Source organism: Cygnus atratus, chromosome 8 (assembly GCF_013377495.2).
Source record: "Cygnus atratus isolate AKBS03 ecotype Queensland, Australia chromosome 8, CAtr_DNAZoo_HiC_assembly, whole genome shotgun sequence".
NCBI classification, from domain to species: domain Eukaryota; kingdom Metazoa; phylum Chordata; class Aves; order Anseriformes; family Anatidae; genus Cygnus; species Cygnus atratus.
In genome coordinates, this window is record NC_066369.1 from 19,046,176 (window position 1) to 19,065,309 (window position 19,134).

Here is a 19,134-nt window from a genome sequence, read left to right on the forward strand (position 1 = left end):
GTGCTTTTAACTATAATATTACCTTGTGTAGCTGGACACTCTCTTCTGTTGATGTGTGTCACAAAATGAAAGGTGATGCAAGAAAGATGAACAAAGCATGGAGAATTCAAAGGCAAACCATTATATTTGCAATTATGAATCCATGAAGGCTTTTCTGTTCTTACCCAAGAACCTAATATAAACAACCTAGGTATTATTAAATTCCACATTACTGACAGCATAGGCCAAGATTTGTAGAGATACTCATCTTTATCTGCAGTTTTACAAACCCATAAGGATTCAGAAACCTATGTTTAGGGTATGGTTAAATTTACTTTCTTGAGAAGTTACGAGATAAAATACATCAAATTCTTGGACCACCGAGCAGAACTCAGGCCTCCCCATTCCAAATGACTGCCCAGATCATTGAGCTACAGCCATGTTCCCTCTGGTGCTCTTGCATTCTGGCCCAGTGAATCCTGAATTGTTTTCTGCTTGGTGCACAACTTTAACAGGAGAAGTGGAGAATATCTCCATCTGCAATCAAGCTGTGGGTTAAAGAACTCTTTAGATGGAGAGAGAGAGATGCATTTGAGTCCCTTTAGGCAGGGGAGAGAACTGATCCTGTTTCACACACTGGACAAGTCTCCAATTGCTAGTTGTAAAATAAAGCTACACATTTAAAAGAAAGTGGTGATTACTGGTCAGTTTAGTGACAGGATACTGTGTTGGTGTGTGCCAGGTTCTCTTCGAGCATGAGTATCGCCTTTAGCTGCTCAGTTTTGTTTCACAGTCTTAGCAATGATGTAGGCGCAGAGCTCTTTAGCCTGGTTTGTCTTGACTGAAGTAGTATTAGGCATGAGGAGCGTTAGAGCTCTAAATTTTAGTAAAAAAACATGGAAGTGCCCACTGAACAGCATTGAAGCAGAGGATTTCTTAAACTTAAGGGCCTAAATTCCTTCCATGTTTCTTCTTAAGAGTCTAGTTGTTGGAATTCTATACCATGCCAAATGAAAATCTGGTCCACAATCACAATAATCAAGTTCAGAGATATGGTAAAAGGTTAGGAACATGAAAGTACAGGGTGTTCAGGATCAATCGCAAAAAGAAAAGAACCTCCCACTGCGTCTTCCCCATGCCATGGTTGCAACTTTCAAAGCTCCTTATCAAAAGACAGAGATTGAGAGCCATAGTTGCTTCCAAACTTATATATTTGCTTCCAAACTTATATATTCTAGTTGACATTTACTGTTTTCCCAGTATGCCACCAGGTTTTATTCTGTAAGTACAAGTGCTTTGGGTTTTTCTTCTTGTTTTTGTTTTGTTGCTTGATGTTGTTGTTGGGTTTTATTTAAACTGTTCAGTTGGTAGCTTTAATCAAGGCAACGTGATGCTTTATGTACATGTCATCTGGTTCTGCTTCTCAGTTTCCCGTGCCACTCTGGAAGTACTCATAACCCTAAGCTGATTGGTTATACTTGCTTTGATTTCGTTTTGTGGTTTAAGCCAAGGACTTGGTCCCTTATATTTTTTTTATAAGAATCTATTTTTTCCTCTTGTTACTGATTGCTATTGAAATGCTGACAGTTATGTGATTGGCTCCCTCTGGAGCAGATACCAAAGACGCATCATGGATCACTGGTCAGAGAGCGAAGGAACAGCAGCAAATTCGTTCTTTCTCCCTCCCCATCCACTCGGTACATCAGTACTGCTTTGCAGTCCATCTTGGATGGCATGGGCAGAGAATAGAGAGGGAAACCCAGATTTGTTTCCAGGCTTACATCTTCTAGTTCACGTTTTGTCATGCTTGCATTACATTGCCAGGTGTAACTCTGGCAGCTGTAAGAACAGTCATTTTCCTTCACTGAAACTGCCTATAAAAGCCTCTGTTTCAGTAATGATTTGTTATACATTACAAACACCTGCAGCACATGGGAATTAATATCACTAAAGTATAGGGATCAAAGATATTCCACCTTTTTTTCTCTAATTAAATGATCATTTACTTCTGACAGACCTCGATGTTTTTGACAAATAGTATTTGAATCTGATTGAAGGTATGGTTACGCCTTTCTAAAAACACTGCAGTCAAAGAATGATATTACTACCACATTCCTCCTGTTGTGAGGAACATCAATTGACTGTTTAGTACTACTGCTAATTAGAAATATTAAAATATATTCAATAATTAAGATGCTATTTCCCATCCCACTATGAGCACTGGCTGCTGTCTGTTGAATAATCAGCACCAAAATATGATATTTTGTATTGTGTCTGATAAGTCACAGTAGTGCATGTAATATATCAGTAAGACAACACACTTAAGCTTTTATTGCATGCTTGAAAAGCAAAGCGGGAACTCTGTATGCATTTGCACAGGACAGGGAGAATTTCCTGCATATGCAACCACTGAATCTTACTCAGGAATAAACCACAAATTTACATTGTACCATTTAGGTGGCCGGTTCTGCCTTTCTGTTTTCTCTTTCTGTCCCCTCTATTATGGATGCATTGGTCTAGTTTGCCTTCTTTAGAATTTTTGTTGATAGTAAAATGAATGTGCAAATTCCCTATCAGTTGTATATATTAATATAACTCCCTCTCAAATACAGCTCATTTAAATTAGCACTGGTAAAAGGTGAGATACATATTCATACAGTTATTTACATAAATCCCATTCAACTTTATGCACCCTAAGCTTTAATGCAAAGTATCTACTACCGCAGGTAATTTTAGCACAAGCAAAATAGCACATAAATGACATCTGACTTGTATGTCTTTAAATAAACAGATTATTAGAAAATTACATTTTTGACATTGTAATTTTTATGAATAAAGATATACTTTAGTATCCTGCATATTTTGACTTTACCACTTAATGCAACCAACTTTTGAGTTTCCAAGGTATTTATTGGTCAAAATTTATCACCTTACAATCCATTATCATGCCAAACCCTACCAATTAGATTTTTTATTACAGTGCTAAAGCTGGCAGGCCAGCTCTGTTCTGCCTTACAACTGAATTCAAATACATTTTCAAAAAGATTAGTACATGTTTGTTAATTCACTTGTTTTCTTTGAAAAAAATCGTGTCTGTAAGGCTGAAAGTTGAAAAGAGTGATGCATTTCTCCAACAAAACACACACAATGGGATCTTTGCAAATTATATACATTATGCATGACAATTTATGATACAGTATAAGATTGTGTGTTAATTTGTGAATAAAATAAACATTTCAATAAGAAGAACAGTATATCCTAGACCACAAAGTAAGTTTTGTAAAAATAAATATATACTTGAAATTGATCAATGGAGAAGAAATTTTTATCAGTTTACTATAAGAAAAGTCATTGGGTCATTATATAGGTTTAGGGAATTTAGGCATCATCTATTCCTTGCTGTGAAAGACATTTGCTACTAGAAATATATATTAAAATCTACTATGTGCAGGTGCAGATTCTACTTAGCAATGCAGCTCTGTTAGTATAAGTGATGTTTTTCTAAGTAAACAGAGGAGATGCAAGGTCATGAAACAGACAATGGCACATATCTCAGAAAATTAGTCTTTACTGTACAGGTCTGCAATTTTTGCATTTTCCTTAGCATATTGCAGTAACACATTGTGACTTATACCAGTCTCTATTTTTCACAATTTTCCAGTTAATGAAAGTAATGTTTAAATACTCTGAAGTTAGATTATTAACTTCTACAAAATAGAAACAGATGTGTGTCTTAGTATGCCATTAAATTTATGATTTACATAGTATTCCTGAATACAGCTGAGCAGAGGCCAATGATTCTAATTTGCTCTAGATTTACAATAACCTGATCTGGTTTTTGTAAGTACTGAAACACTTTAAACAAAATTAGAAAGCCGTTGTGCTTTGTGTGATTAAAGATGCAATTCCCTTTGGGGTAATGAGAAGAGTTAGAACATGTTTCTTTCTTTATGGATGTTTCTATTATAAACACGAGTGCCATATATTATGTATTTTTGTTACTATTTCCTTGTTTTTAATTATAAAGTAAACTGATTGAGTTGTACTGGATTTACACTGAAACTATGCCAAAATCTAGCTAAAGAATGCATGCAGATGTTCATAAAAATCCTTAAAATTCTTCAACGGGTCTTAAGGTCCTGTTAGACAAATACTAGTTCCATATAGTTTGCAGAGACCAAAACATCTCTCTGATTAAAAAAACTATACAATTTAAAGAATTATTTTAAAAGGTAATGCATTTCTCAGCTATTAAACTATGTTAATATACAAAATTTTACAGGACAAAGGCTCAGTGGATTCATTGCGATTTAGATCTGGAGATACAGATTTTCTGTATTTAATGGCAGAAATGACAACTGGAATGAGCGTTATAGCCTAAAATATAGCGTATCTATGAGAAATCAAGTTGTGATGTTGCTTTACTAAATATAGAATTTTATTAAAAAGAAGCAAAATAAGATTATATATGTAAGATATAAGCAAATGGCATGCAAGAGCAGTACCCTGTGTATGAATATTTAAGGCCTGATGTAAAGATTCTGAAAATCAGTAGAAGTTAGGTCTATAAAGATGCATGGCTTCAGGGTTAGCTGGAAATGAGGCTTTTCCAAATTCTAATCCATGACTCCTCAAAAGATTTCTTCTGAGGCCAAACTGTACATCATTTAGCATTGTAATTCACTTTTCACATGGAAAGGTGATATAGCAATAAAGTGCAAGCATCTTTTTCATAAAGGCCTCAATTATTTGTTGCATATTGCACCCCAAAAAAATCAAATAGATTTTATGAACACACAAGTGCTGAACCAGGCCTTTGGTTTACATAATACCCAGAATATAATTTTATTTTACAAATTATATTATTCATTTACTATTTTACATAATGCATTGAAAATAATATATGCTCAATATTATATATTCATATGTAATCATACTACAATATGTGTATTTATATTTATCTTTACCTATGATGAAATGTTTAATATTATTAATCCTTTCATTTTAATTATATATAATTAACTATCATTAAAACAAGAGCATTACCTTTTAATAAAAATTTAATCATACAATTACTGAAGCACAGGATCAAAATGCTACACATGGATGAGATGTCTTAAAAGTGATTGAATGCATTCAATTTATTTGGTCACTCACTCTTCCAGTGCACTTAGAGATTGCCATTTGTGCTTCACTCGAGATCTTCAAGAGTAAATTCCCTACTGCCTTCTTTGACTTTGGATTATAGCCTTAGCCAGTCATATAGACTAAGCCACAAGCATAACTCTCAGTCTCTATATTGCTCCAAATTCTGCTTTCACTTTTACTAGTGCAGCCCTTGATATGTATAGCATATGGTCCGTTACACGTATTTTTGCACTGTTGTGGGCTGGCATGAAGCAGCACTGGCAGAATTTTTGACCCAGGCAGGCTGATGTGAACATACTTCATTTTAAGAAAGGAGGAGGACTGCTGTGCTGGGGGACCTGACATAGCAATATGAAGGTTTGAGAAAATGGTAAGAGAAAAATTTTCCATCATATACTGAGGCTGAAGTGTATAAAACTGGACTAGTTCTGCCGTTTCATCTGAACTTTCTGAGAAATATTTCTATTAAACGCAAAATTACCCATACAAGAGGCATTAGGCTAACAACAAGAGATTGGCAAACAGTAACTCATTCAAGTAAAGTTTATTTTATGCCTAGGGAAGAATTAACGTTACTGAATTGTTTGTTTCTTTCTTGAGAAAATGAATATGCATATGGAATAATTTTTTGGTGGGAATGAATGGTATCATGAATGGACTTCAGAACCTCATACTTCTTTTTCACCTGTAACATAGAAGAAGCTGAGGCCCTATTTCTGCAAACATACAGGCTTTGGTGAGCAAACTTTTGCTGAACTGAGACCATATTTTCAGTCCTACAAATACTTATGCCTGTTAAATCTCATCAACAATAGTAACTTAGAAGTTGCAGCTATAAGGAAATGTGTCATCCTATGTCTTGTATTAAAATTGAGGGTAAATTTTGGAGAAGGAGTTTTTCATTGTAAATTCATACTAAATCACCACTTCCCAGAGTGTGGAGGTGTTTTTGCAGCAAGCTGCCGCTCCTGGAGCCCAGTGTGATTAACTTGGAGAGGGAGGGTAAAAACTGCAGATGAGAATTCCACATGTCTGAGGTAGAGTGCCTGAAAGGAAAGCTCAAATTTTAATGACAGAGCATGGGATGGTCATTATAGGAATATACTGTATTGACAAAAAGGGAAAACACCTGGTCAACAAAGGTTTTGTAGTTGTTTTTTTTTCTTTTTCATATTAGTTATTTCAAAGTCATATTAAGCTGTCGGAAGACTTTGGTTCATTATGAACACTCTGTTTCTTAAAGATGCTGGGTGAGTCTGGATGCACTTAGCATAATTTATTTTCCAATTGAGTCTGAGATGCTCAGACCAACCTCTATTGAAGTTGACATTTTTTTTTCAAAGAGAATTAAATCAAGTTTTATTTTTGTTCAAAAAGGGATTTAGTTACATTTCTTAATTGTCAATTTTCTTCAAACAACTACTGCATGACAACATTTTTTAATAAGTGAAAATCCAATACATTTTGTGATTTCTTGTATTAAGGCCCACTCTAAAGACATTTGTCTGGTGCAATTATTCAACAACTCAGAATCAATGGGAAGTTCAAAACTGTATTTATATTATTTTTGAACCTTTCTAATGTGATTTAAAATTACCTTATCCCAATACCCTTTAAATCTCAAGGGGGACTGTATTTTAAATGTTACCATGGCCGGAGGGCTTTATACATTAGAATTATATTAACTAAAGATACAATAGACTCTTTTCTACTCTTTTCTTTGTATTTTCCACAGCTACTCTATATTAATATTGACATGGGTAAGGCAATTCAAAAACTTCAGAGTGATAACGAGGCCATTTTGCAATGGCTGTTTTGTTGAGCAATGAAGCTGAATAGAGAAGGGCAGATTTTGGCTCCTCAATTCCTGCCATTTTGATGACTTTATTGCATAAGACTCAGGTCAGAAAGTTTAAGACTCTAAAATCTATAGACTGCATGTTTTCAGAAAATACCACAATAGAGATTCCAGTAAAAATTTGTAAGAGAACTTTCCATCTTCCGATGAGACATTTTTACTTATGCATAAATGGTCATTGTTGAAGAGCTTCTGTCTTCATTATTTAATTCCTTTGTGGAGCTTACAGTCAACATGATCCCGTTGAGTTCTTTATTTAATATGTTTCAGAGCATAGGACACCTGCCGACTTCTTTAATAACGAGTTGTCCTCAGTTGGCTTATATGTGAAAACTGTGCAGCAGAGGCAAGTAAAGAATAACCTTAGACATTAAGACTGATTCCATTAAAAATAAAATAAAACTATGTCCAGGCTCCACACCCGAAGTCCCTAAAATAAATTTGCAAGGGCTTTTCACAGCATGGAATCCAGGCGGATTTTTTTTAATTGAATTCTGTGCCGTGTAAGTGCAGCTCAGTGGAATTCAATTTCCATGTAGGCTCCCAGGAAAGAAATACATGCTAAGTATTTTTATTGCTAATGTTTTGGATTTAGTTTCTTAAGTATTATTTACATTTGACTGTGGACAGAGTTGCTGGTGTTTACCATAACACAGAGCACTGTGCCTTTCTTTGGAGATGGGACTCTTTAAAAAAGGATTGACCAAAGCATGGAAATTTAACCATGAATAAATTCTGGGGCTTTGCATTGTATTAAGAAGGCTCATACTCTACTTCTTTGCACAAACGCTATGAATTTGATGGAAAATCTCCGTATGCCCAATTCAACCTATATTTTTAATCCCACTTTAATGTATTTTCTCTACTTTGTTGGCAGCCTCTTTCACACCCTGTTAGGACAAATATGAGGGAAATATTGTTACAGATGATTCAGCAAATCCCTACAGTCTCTGTCCTGTAGCTTTTAAGGGAAGAAACCCCACTAAGATCAATGAGTACTTCTGCTCTGACTGGATGGTAACTCAAAAACAGAAATCAGACTTTGACCAGTTAGTTTATCTTGATTGGCTTTATTGTGCATTCAAACATTAACGTGATCTCCTGTACTTCTGCCAAAACACATTATTTTACTTCAATCCACAAAACTCAGATGATGAATAAAAATTATCTCACAGATGAAAACTACACTCAGCCACAGCTACTGAACACTCAAACTGTTTTTCTTAGCCAACAGAATCTGAAACACTTTTTTCCTTACAACTCTGATATCTGTTTCGTTTTATTTTATACTTTTTAAGGTTAATCCTTTATATCAGACAAAGAAATACTCTGCACCACAGGTTCAGCCTTGTTAATTATTTCATGTTGCAATCATTAAATTAAGCAGCCATTGGTGTTATGTGAAGGGTGCTCACCCGGTGAATAAACATGTGCTCCCTTCTCAGATTCTGTCACAAAATACAGACCTAATCCAAATTATGCCCGAAATCTCTATTAGAAGACATACTGTGTACTGTTCATACCTAAATCTACTTCCCCTTTCTCTAAGAGGAAATGTTGCTATTTACTATATTGTCTACTACATACAGTCCATTACATGTTGTCATTATACAGTTCTCTATCACATATTGCATATTACATTTTAGCTATTGCCTATTTATATTATGTTGTCTCAGAATCTTTGAGTGTTGGGCTAGGCCGAAGGCCCAGCAGACCACCACAGTTCACTGCACGGTGCAAGAACAGGTCTCCTGGGACTTAGCACCCTGTCTCTGGCTGGAACTATGGTTCATCAAGAAGATGGTGGGTATGCACCATCTTTAGGGGTGGGAAATAACAGAGGCATAAATGTTTTTGAGTACACACAGATCAACTGGCCAAGGGATCAGATCTGATTCCAAACTAAGAGCAGATGTGCAGACAATGTGGAGCTGCCTGAGCTGAAGGCCGGGGAGAACTTTGGGCTACAGCTTCCTGCAACCGTCCTCATCAGGGCGGGCTTTTGGAAGAAGACTGTATTCTCCAAAGACTCTTTGTCATAATTCAGCTTCCTTTTATTGTAATTCTGCGCAGAGCAGCCAAGCTACTCACAGAACAGATAAAAAGATATATGTTTGTTCACTTCATCTCATGTCTCTTCTTCCTTTGCTCCATACAATTATTTTGTAACACATGAGGAAAAATGCTTATGTTCTGTCTAATTCAGTCTAAATAAAATGTTAAAAGGTGACAATCTCTTCAAACATTACAGATCATTACTTACAAAACTATATTTAAAAATTGTGAAAACAATTGCTTTGACCTTGTGAGCTATGGAAATATTTAAAAAACAAATCTGCTATGCTTTTTTGGCTAATAGTTGTGATTTGCATAGTTGAACCTTGAATGCCGTCATAAATAGCTACAGATCCAGCTTGGCATAATGCCCAGCAATGTTAGGGTGCCAGACAAAAAATCGGGTCAACCACTTACCAAGTAAGTCATTCTGTCTCAACAAGGTGATACCTAACAAAGAAGCTACAAGGCTGAAGACAGATAACATATTCAGCTGCTGTTCAGAAAGACAAGAACTTTTCATTTATCAGGATAATCTACTACTCGTAATCAGTACACCGAGTGAACTCCCTCTTGTAAAAAAGAGAAAAGCCCATCAATTGTTTTTGCTAATTAAGATGAATATTATTCCTGTGAAATGAACCAAAAAGTTCTATGTAACCAGAATCCCAAAAGAGATCTATAATCTAAAAGAATAATTGCACAAAGTTTTAATTGAGAGGAAAGTGAGAACTATCTTTTGTCTCCTGTTTTTAGCTGCAGTGGTCCTCTACATATGTTAATAGTTCTTTTATGTTCTCAGTTTATCTAAAACATGATTTTTCATATATCAAAAACAGTTATGGAATTCAAAATGACAAAATGGCTATATATATAATTAAACGCTACCACTAAATATTACGTATTTAGGAATAACTTGAGATAACATATCATTTCTTAACATACACAGAGAAAAGTCCATTTTTAGATTAAAATCTGCATGTTGTGACTGTTCAAAGTAATGTGCATTTAATCTTTATTCATTAAACACAGATAGAGTAAGAAATTAGAAGTGTTTTTTTTTTTTCCTTAAACTTGTATTAATTATATTGAACAATTTGTTTTTTTCTGAGACATTTATCTTGTTTTCAGGATTAAAAAAGCCTTGCAATATTGACAGGGAGTAATATGAGGAAGCTCAGTTTCCCATTCCTTAAACAATAGACACCCAACTTTAAAATATATTTGTATTTGAATTAACATTTACATAAGGGAAATCCATAATCAGCAGAGTAATGCTACATTCCAAACAAGTCAGGGAAAACTCATTGAGGTGTATATGGTTATACACATAAAATTAATTCTCCCCAAAGTAATCTATTACTGTCTTTGTTGTAGTAACCCTTAAGGTCCAAGCCTTTGTCCTATTGCCTTCACTTATAGTGTAGATCACACGCTTGGCCTCAAAATAGAAATAATTACAATTTCACTTAGCATGCAAATTTCGAGTTATAAATTACCTCAAATCAGGATACTGGCTGAATACATTTGTTTTCATGAAAAATGAAATGTTTTGCCTCTTTTCTGCCCTTCCCCCAAGCCTTCTTCACAAGATCAGCCCCAGGCTAAAATGGTTTTAAGTAGACTAAAGCTGCTGGTAAACACTTACCTTTGACAATATTATTGCCTAATGAACATTGCAGAAAAGGGTGTATGCAGTGCAAGCGTCTGTCTGTGGCTGCAACCTACATACGATCCTTGTGCCAAGTACCTACTGCTAATAGGCAAACATACACAAAAGAGACAGACCCTTTGATAGTTTAATCCAAAACCCACTTAACTGTCACACAGATAATCTTTTCGATTAAAAATGACTCAAGTTCTTCTTGAATATTTTTATGTTTGTTGATGAAGGAGGTTAAATGCAGTTCTCATGCCGGTTTGCAACTGTTTTGCGTGTGTGTTTTCCTTAGTTCAATGTGACTTTTATTTCTTTTTAATCACATACATGCTCCAAAAGGATCCTCAGCCGTGATCCTTGTGAAATACAGTTAGGAGGCAGGTAAAAACACATCACAAACTTTGCCAAAGCAGACCTCATTGTTACTATCAGAGGGCTAGATCTATAGGTTAAAAACAAGTGTTTCAAAACAGCTTCACCTGCAGGTTTTACTTTCCTATTAAAAAGTTTCAAAGAACAACTAAACTGCCTTATTCATTGGAAATCATGTTATCGTTCTTAAGGTTCATCATAAAACTTGTGTTTTGCTATTGGTTTTCTTGAAGACTGGCAACTTTGATACAGTTTATATCAAAGACAACAAAAAAATCAGTCCCTAAATCATATTTAAAATAAAAATATTTTAAATCTATCATTGTTTTATGCTTTTATGCATTAAGGTTTTTGAATAATCTTTTTTTTTAAAGGGTCTTGAGTTTCTTTTGGGATTAGATGGAAGATCTTTCAAGTGTAACGGTAAGAAGCAGGCACATATCAAGTCAGAATTTGTGCTCCGATGGGATATTTTTGAGTAATACTTCTTTCCATTTTAACAGTAGTTTCACTTCATGATGGTTTTATGTTGATTTCAGACTACGTTTTTATGTAGTGGAAAAGAATTTTTTTTTTTTTGTAAAGTGAATGCCCAAGACCTGCTGAAAAACATTTCTCCTTAGCAATGTACTCATAGGATTCTGTATAGTTTGCTCAGACATGTTATTTTAGGATGACCTTTACATGTACAGTATGATGAATTTTTCTTTTTATTTGATTGCAAAGATGTTATGATCAAGGGGTAAAATAAATATTGCCTTTTTCAGCCATCAAAAAAAAAAGAGTGACAAATGAAACAATCTTTTTTTTTTCTTTTTTTTTTTTTAAGCAACCTGATGGCATGCAGAAGAATTGATGTCTCTGAAAAATATGTATTTTTAATTCACAGATACAGCAAGGCCCTAGTGAAACATAAATAAAGATCAATCTTATACAATTCAAATAGTAACACATATAATGGTACTCACTGTTTTGAAGCCTAAAGAAGAGAGAGATTTATATTCTCCACTGATGGAATGAAAATGTATTTAGGTGTATGGGAATCCATACATTATAAGAGATTATACAGAAAAATTAAAAGTTGAGCATTCTGAGGTCAGTAGCATTTTTAAGACAGATGCTAAATCCTGACTTATTTTCTTTTGAAGAATTAGTATAATGTTCTGCAAATCTTTTCTAGGTAGCTTACAGGATTTGAATATTGAAATATTTTCAGTTGTACAAGCCATATAATTATGAAATTGTACAGTACAGTTATTTCTTAAGCAATTTGGCAATCTTAAAATAATTTACCTTATATTCTTTGTTATCAGAAACAGAAATAGCTTTCTGCTTACCATTCTGGAAAAGATGGAATTAATCATTCTGCCATAAAGACCCTAGAAAGCAAAGAAAATGTTATTAGTTATTATACTCTCATCTGCAGGGATTCTAGCTGCCAAACAATGCATCACCATCAAAAAAAAAATATATATATATATATGTTCAAATCATAGATCAATAGTTTAATGCAGTTTTGAATATACATTACATGTACTTAGCAGGTACTGGATTAGAAAAAAAGTACTGGCTATTGTGCATATCTGTATTTAGAACTGCATGCCAGCTGGAATTTATCTGTACAGTGTTCATAAAATATAGACATAGGATCCTGGCATCCAACTAGTGATTGTACTTTAGAAAATAAAACTTTGGGCTGGCTGTTATTCTTATATGGAGTGGGAGAAAACAGGGCAAAGCATGTGCATAAATGGTTATATATATATATGTATAAAGAGATAATTGTCAACAATATGTTAAATATTTTCTTCTTAATTAATTTTTAAATATTTTATGATTATTAAACTAATTAATCAATCTTTACATTTTGCTTTAGGAAAATATAAGTTCTGGGCTGTAAGTTTGTAATGATTAGGCTGGAGTACGAAGTCCATCACACACCTCTTCAGCATGCTTTAATTGTGGCTTGGAAATGAAAGAAAGGATACCAGTTAACTCTCTTTTCTTCCTTCCACTCTATTGTCCCTTTTAGTCTGTCTTACACCTGACATAGTAGCTATTCTGCTTTCTTTAGAAAGAAATGAATCACTGCCACCAGCTCCTTAAACTAAAGGCTGAGCAGAGAGTGATCACTTTCCCTCAGTAGCTACGTGGAGAGGATTTTTGACTTTTTCTATAACATCTTATGCTATATGTGCCAATTGTACAGTTCAAGAATAAAAAGTTTTCAGGACAATAGGGTGAATTTTGCCATCATTTCTCACACATCATCTCTCAACATTACTCCCCCTGAAACAGCCAGAGCTAGGTACAGAATCTGCCTTGTGCAGGCTTTTCAGAGGTAAAATAAGGAGTTTTTTTGTTTGTTTGTTTGTTTTTTTAATCAAAGGAAGGAAAACATTTAAAATTGTTTCATAATTCTTAACTATTTTTATTCTTTGAGAAAATTAATTCCTAAAGTAAACATGCAAGGAAGAGAATTAAGGAATTCAATTTAAAACTATGTTTAGAAAATGTTACTATAACCAACAGACAGTCATAAACCACTTTGAAAAAAAAAAATGTTGTCATCTAGGTAGGGCTATTAGCTTTGAAGACAAAAACTACAAACTGAGCTAAATGACAGATTGATTCTAGGCTTTCAGCATGACCGCATACAGTGCTGGATGAAATATCGCTATTTACTGGTAAGGGAGTGTCCAGCTAGAGAAGAATTCCCCGGGACAGGAGTTACTTCCGTTCAAGGAGTTTACCTTGGGCAAAAAGGGAGTTTCCACAGTGCTCAGCGCTGCAGAAATTCAGGCCCAATCTAGGTTGCAGCACAGCACAAGAAACAGGGAGCCTGGATAAAGCTAATGTAAATTAGAAGAGTCCCCCCCAGGCTGCTCTAATTTACATGGAGATTCATTGGCCTGTATCCAGCCTTGAATCCCAGCATCCACGGAGAAGCCTTAAAGCCACTTTTGCTCCGTTCTTTGCGGGCTACAGCTTCTTTACTATGCTTTGTGTGAGACTTAGCACAGAATATCTCCCTTACTTCATTTATGAAGCTCAGGAAAATAGGATCTCCCTCGGCCAAAGGAAGAGCATTGCACGTAAGTTTAAAACGAGCCCTTTGATGATGCCTCTCAGTGGAGCCAAGTTCCCACAGAGCACTGGGTCTGCGGCCTTCCCAGCCATCCCTGCTCCTCAGCCCTCCCTGCTCTCAGGTGCCCTGTTTGGGTGAGGTAATCATTAATCCACTGCCTGTTCAGGGCTGTTACATAAAAAATCCATTCATCTCAGCAAAGTAATGCTTGCCTTTCCTCTGCACAGCTTGCGAGTCCCCCTGCCACAGAGCCATAATTATTTTTGTCAAAGCTATTTGTAAACCAATAAAATGTCACCATTTCATAAATGAACAAAAGTTCCCCCTGACTTCAAAAGAAATTATATTCATGGAAGGCTGGATTTTGCCTCTAGATCTAATCTTTAATTATTAAGATTCCACAACATGAGCTACAGCATTGTAAGACACGAACTGAAAACTGTGGTCCTACCCCCTACATATCAGCCAAGTATGGAAGCCTCCAGACTGATGTTTAAGTTGTTTGGTGCTTTCGCACAAATATTTCCCTGCAGTCTTTGCAGCAATGTTTTTGTCTAAAGTTAAGCATACACTGTAATGTTCTGCTAAATCACGGCTTAAATCCTTACATGGATTCAGAGAAGCAAAGCAGCTGAAAGTAAAATAAGTTTAGTATGACAGCTAATGTATGAGTTCTTTTTGGACATAAATCATTTTTAATAACAGGTTATTAGCTTGTGTATAGAAGAGAATTATTATTTTAGAAGAAGTGAGTCAAGGCTTCTCCTAGCTTTTGCTTTCACTGGCTCAAATAAATAACCTGAGTGGATGTGAGTATGACCACCCAATTCTCAAATCTGGTTTGAGAAATGCTAACTAGTTTTTGATTTGCTTTTTCCAAACCCAATTTGTCTATTAATGTTGCAACTACTTTCAGTGTCTCTGGCAGTAGCATTAGAAATGTCAAAAAAAACCCTTAGTTCTGTAGTTCCTGCTTGCTCACTACAGTTTTGGAATCAATAAACAAAATTGCATATTTTTAATTGCTAGCTCCTGAAGAGGGCAGCACGTTCTAGATATTATTGAACTGTAAGCTTTGACATGAAGCCCTGGCTTTACTGTACTACACGCAGAAAAGGGGGAAATAAAAACATTCTGGATACTTTGTGTAGCCAGTTCCCATGATACAAGAAGTCAGGAAAAGTTCTAGGCTGTTACAGACCAAGGTCAAAACTGTATTTGATTATTAAAGAGAACATTCAAATTAGCTACCTGAAGCAATGTATTTAGAAAGAGATCAACAAAATACCAGCAAGGAGTACTTCTATGAGGAATATGTTTTATCTTTAACACTGTAGATAACTTTTCCTATTGGCAGTGCATTGACTATCAAAACTACTAAAGGGGTTAGATTTAATTATCTCACTTCTTTGCACATTTCATCTCAATTGCTATGGCAACATTCAGTTGCCTCAGCAGCAATGTACACTTTAATCAGATATTTCTTCACTCATTTCTCTGTGCACCACAGCAGTGTAGTCAAATTTACAGCCAAACTCTGATGCATCTGATAACACCTCTTAGGAATTAATGGTTAGGTTTCCCCTGCCCCTCACCCACAAATATTTCTAGAGAGTTTTGCACCCTGATGACAAAGGCTTTTGAAAATGAAAAGTGTGTACACTTTAAATTTTTTGTACTTCACTGATCCTATGTTGTTTTTCTGCCACCATTCCCCTTTTCACATGGCTTCTACTTATTCAGTAACTTCCCATCAAGCTACAGGCAGGTCTTCTGGTCCCTGCAGGATCTCTGTCGGCTGAGAACAGGAAACACAATAATTGGGCAGACAATATGGTTCCTCCCGTATTCCACCCTGCCCTGAAAAGCTTTCTGTTTGATTACTCAGCCCTGATTAAATGCATCATCAGAGTACATCATAGTTCTGTAAACTTCTTGGCCCAGAAATCAGGAACATAGGCTAAAATAAAAGTAATTAGGAGTGATGAGCAGATACTGGGGACTACATATTGAAATGCAGTCACTAAGAAGAATCAGGAAGCTAAAAGTACATGGGGGTTACTGAATTCCGCTTATGGGAAATCTTGATATTTCTGACACAGAATATCATCTGGTTTGAAAACATGTCACCACCAAGGTAAAGTGGGAACAGAGATAAGTTCCTAATGGTGCCTAGCTTCTATGATGAAAAACACATTAGAAATGCATTAGATGGATTGAATTAGATTGGATTGCAGTCAGACCTACAGGAAAGAATGATAGACATAGAGCATTAAAACATAATTCTGCATATTTTGAAGATTGTCTTTAAAAAGTCAATTAGTTGATTTTAATTTTTTACATCAGAATAAATATGCTACACTGCTTTTTGTTTCTGCTTGCATTTTTCATACCTTTTTCTCTGCTCGCAAGTAATAAACTCTCACAGCTCATTTTCAAGTAAGGTCTTGGATTACTGCTAGGTAGATACAGTATTGACTTGGGCCGCTGCTGTCCCAGAGAGGAATAATGGAGTCAGTCAGAATCAGAGCCACTGTACATCTTGTCATCATTACAAAGTCTGACCAGTCTCCCTGACCATGCAATATAAAATCACTCTACAGTGTATCTCCTGGTGAGCCACAGCAGCTTTTCTAGAGGTTTCATAGCTCAAGATACTAAAAGAACATATAGCAAAAAAAAAAAAAAAAAAAGTACCCAGTATACTTTTTATACATGATAAGGGATCTGATCATATATAACACAAAAGCCAATAGTATGTGGGAAGTCTTTTGAGGATCTTGAGAGACTTTTCCAACAGGGTTGCTGAAGCCTAACATTTGTGGTCCCATGTCATAGAATCATGGAATCACAGAATGGTTTGGGTTGGAAGGGACCTTAAATATCCTCTAATTCCAACCCCCTGCCATGGCAGGGTCACCTCCCACCTGGCCAGGCTGCCCAAAGCCCCAACCAGCCTGGCCTTGAACACCTCCAGGAATGGGGCATCCACAGATTCTACAGGCAACCTGTTCCAGAGCCTCACCACCCTCTGAATGAAGAATTTCTTCCTTGTATCTAACCTAAACACTTTTTTTTTTTTTTTTTTTTTAGGTTAAAGCCCTTACTCCTTGTCTTATCACTACACTCCCTGATAAAGTTCTTCCCAGCTTTCCCGTAGGCCCCCTTTAGGTACTGGTAGGCTGCTATAAGGTCTCCCCAGAGCCTTCTCTTCTGTAAGCTGAACTACCCCAACTCCCTCAGCCTGTCTTTGTGGAAGAGGTGTTCCAGCTTCAGATCATCTTTGTGGCCCTTCTCTGGGACCTCATATGATAGCACTGTTTCCTAATCCATCAGCGAAGCTGCTATATTTTTAGTGTTCTGAACAAGAAACTACAAATTACAGAATCTACAATGCTTTTTCACATCAGTACATTTGAAGATGTACACACAACCCCTTTGAAATCAATGGGTCTGATCATATAAATAAAAACTATTTATTTTTGTACAACTGGTCCCAGGAGTTTAAAATAGGTATTTCCTTGCAGAATTGTATATATAATATAAGCTTTATATGCAACTATATAAGTTTTAATAATGTTCCCAAATTATATTTGTACCATAGAGAACGCAAAGATCATTTAAAGTTCAGAGTTTGCAATTCTGTACTAAAATTCAAATAAATAATAAAAAAAAACTTATACCTAAAAAATCCAATATCCATGCATAGCTAAAGATCACAAAATATTTGTTGTGACTTGTTCCACTCAGAGAATTCATTTAAAAGTTGATTCATGTAACATGGGAAGAGCTATGCTGATTTCTACCAGCTGGGAATCTGGTGCATAGTCTTTCTAATAATAATAATTTTATGGTGCTGTAATTATCTATGCCATATACAACTGGGAATCTACGCCAAACAATATATTCCTTGTTTGAAAAGTTTATAAACTGGGGACTTTTGTAAAAGATATTGCAAAACCCCCACGGAACAGTGCCTGGTCATTAGGAGATACTTTTTGGACGGTGTGTGATTTTACTGAAGTACAGAAGAGAGGAAACATTTGACATAGGTTCAAAGACTATGTGAAGAAAGATGCACAGAACAGAAATGATCTGAAAATGTGGGAAAGGGCAGTTATTATTTGTTGCTCTCTGCACATTCCTGTTTAATTAGTTAATTTTATGCATTTACAAGATAAAAACAGTTTAATACGAGTTTAAGGCTCGTACATTTGGGATTATTCATGTAAATTTCCTGTTATATATTCCAGTTCTGCATCATATTTTCCTGCCTTTTTTTTTTTTTTTTTAGTTTTGTCTAGGATTGTATGAAAGAACTACCCAAAAGAGTATAAATAAATTATATATACAAAAAAGCCAACTTGTTATAGTACTCTAAACTTTATGAAGCACTTTACCTGGTTGTGTTTATTTGTAATAACCACAAGTAAAACATTTTCAAACCAATTTTGTTGGTGGGATGTGCTTTCTGTACGGCATAATAGAGTGTAATATAATCCAATCTCTAGGCATGCCATACTGTTCTATATGGGGGGGGATGCAGTTCTGACCATGATTTTATCAGTAGCTTACAAATCTTTGCCAGGGTCAACTTTATTTTTCAGTAATAGTTTGTCTCCTCCTTGCTCCTTCATTCCTTCTCCAAGTAGGTGTTTCCTTAGCCTCTGTTCTAACCTGGCCCCTTCCTTCATTCTGAGAATAACAAACTACATTTTCTGTAATCTGCAAAGTCTCTCTTCAGAGACCCAGCAGGGCTCCCTTTCCCTCTGGCACCAGGAGAGCTCCTGGCATCCTCCTACTGTCTGGCACCACCCCGCTTGCTGCAGGCACCTCTCCAGGAGCTGCTGGACTCCAGGTATCCATCCCAGCGCCTCTTCCTGATCCACCAAATTAGACATTTTCTTGGGAGAGCATTTTCTTGGACAACTCTTTGTAGCCTAAACGTCCTGCCTTAAGTAGAGGACATGGAGC

At 35.7% G+C, this 19,134-nt stretch overlaps 1 protein-coding gene across 1 annotated transcript in view; it reads right to left on the bottom strand.

The window, feature by feature from the left end:
• Nucleotides 1–19,134, bottom strand: part of ADGRL2 (adhesion G protein-coupled receptor L2) — a 356,834-nt gene that overhangs the window by 163,506 nt on the left and 174,194 nt on the right. Inside the window, exon 3 of the mRNA XM_050712254.1 lies at nucleotides 12,410–12,451. The gene's annotated coding sequence lies outside the window, so the exon portion shown is untranslated. The remainder of the gene's footprint in view (nucleotides 1–12,409; nucleotides 12,452–19,134) is intronic.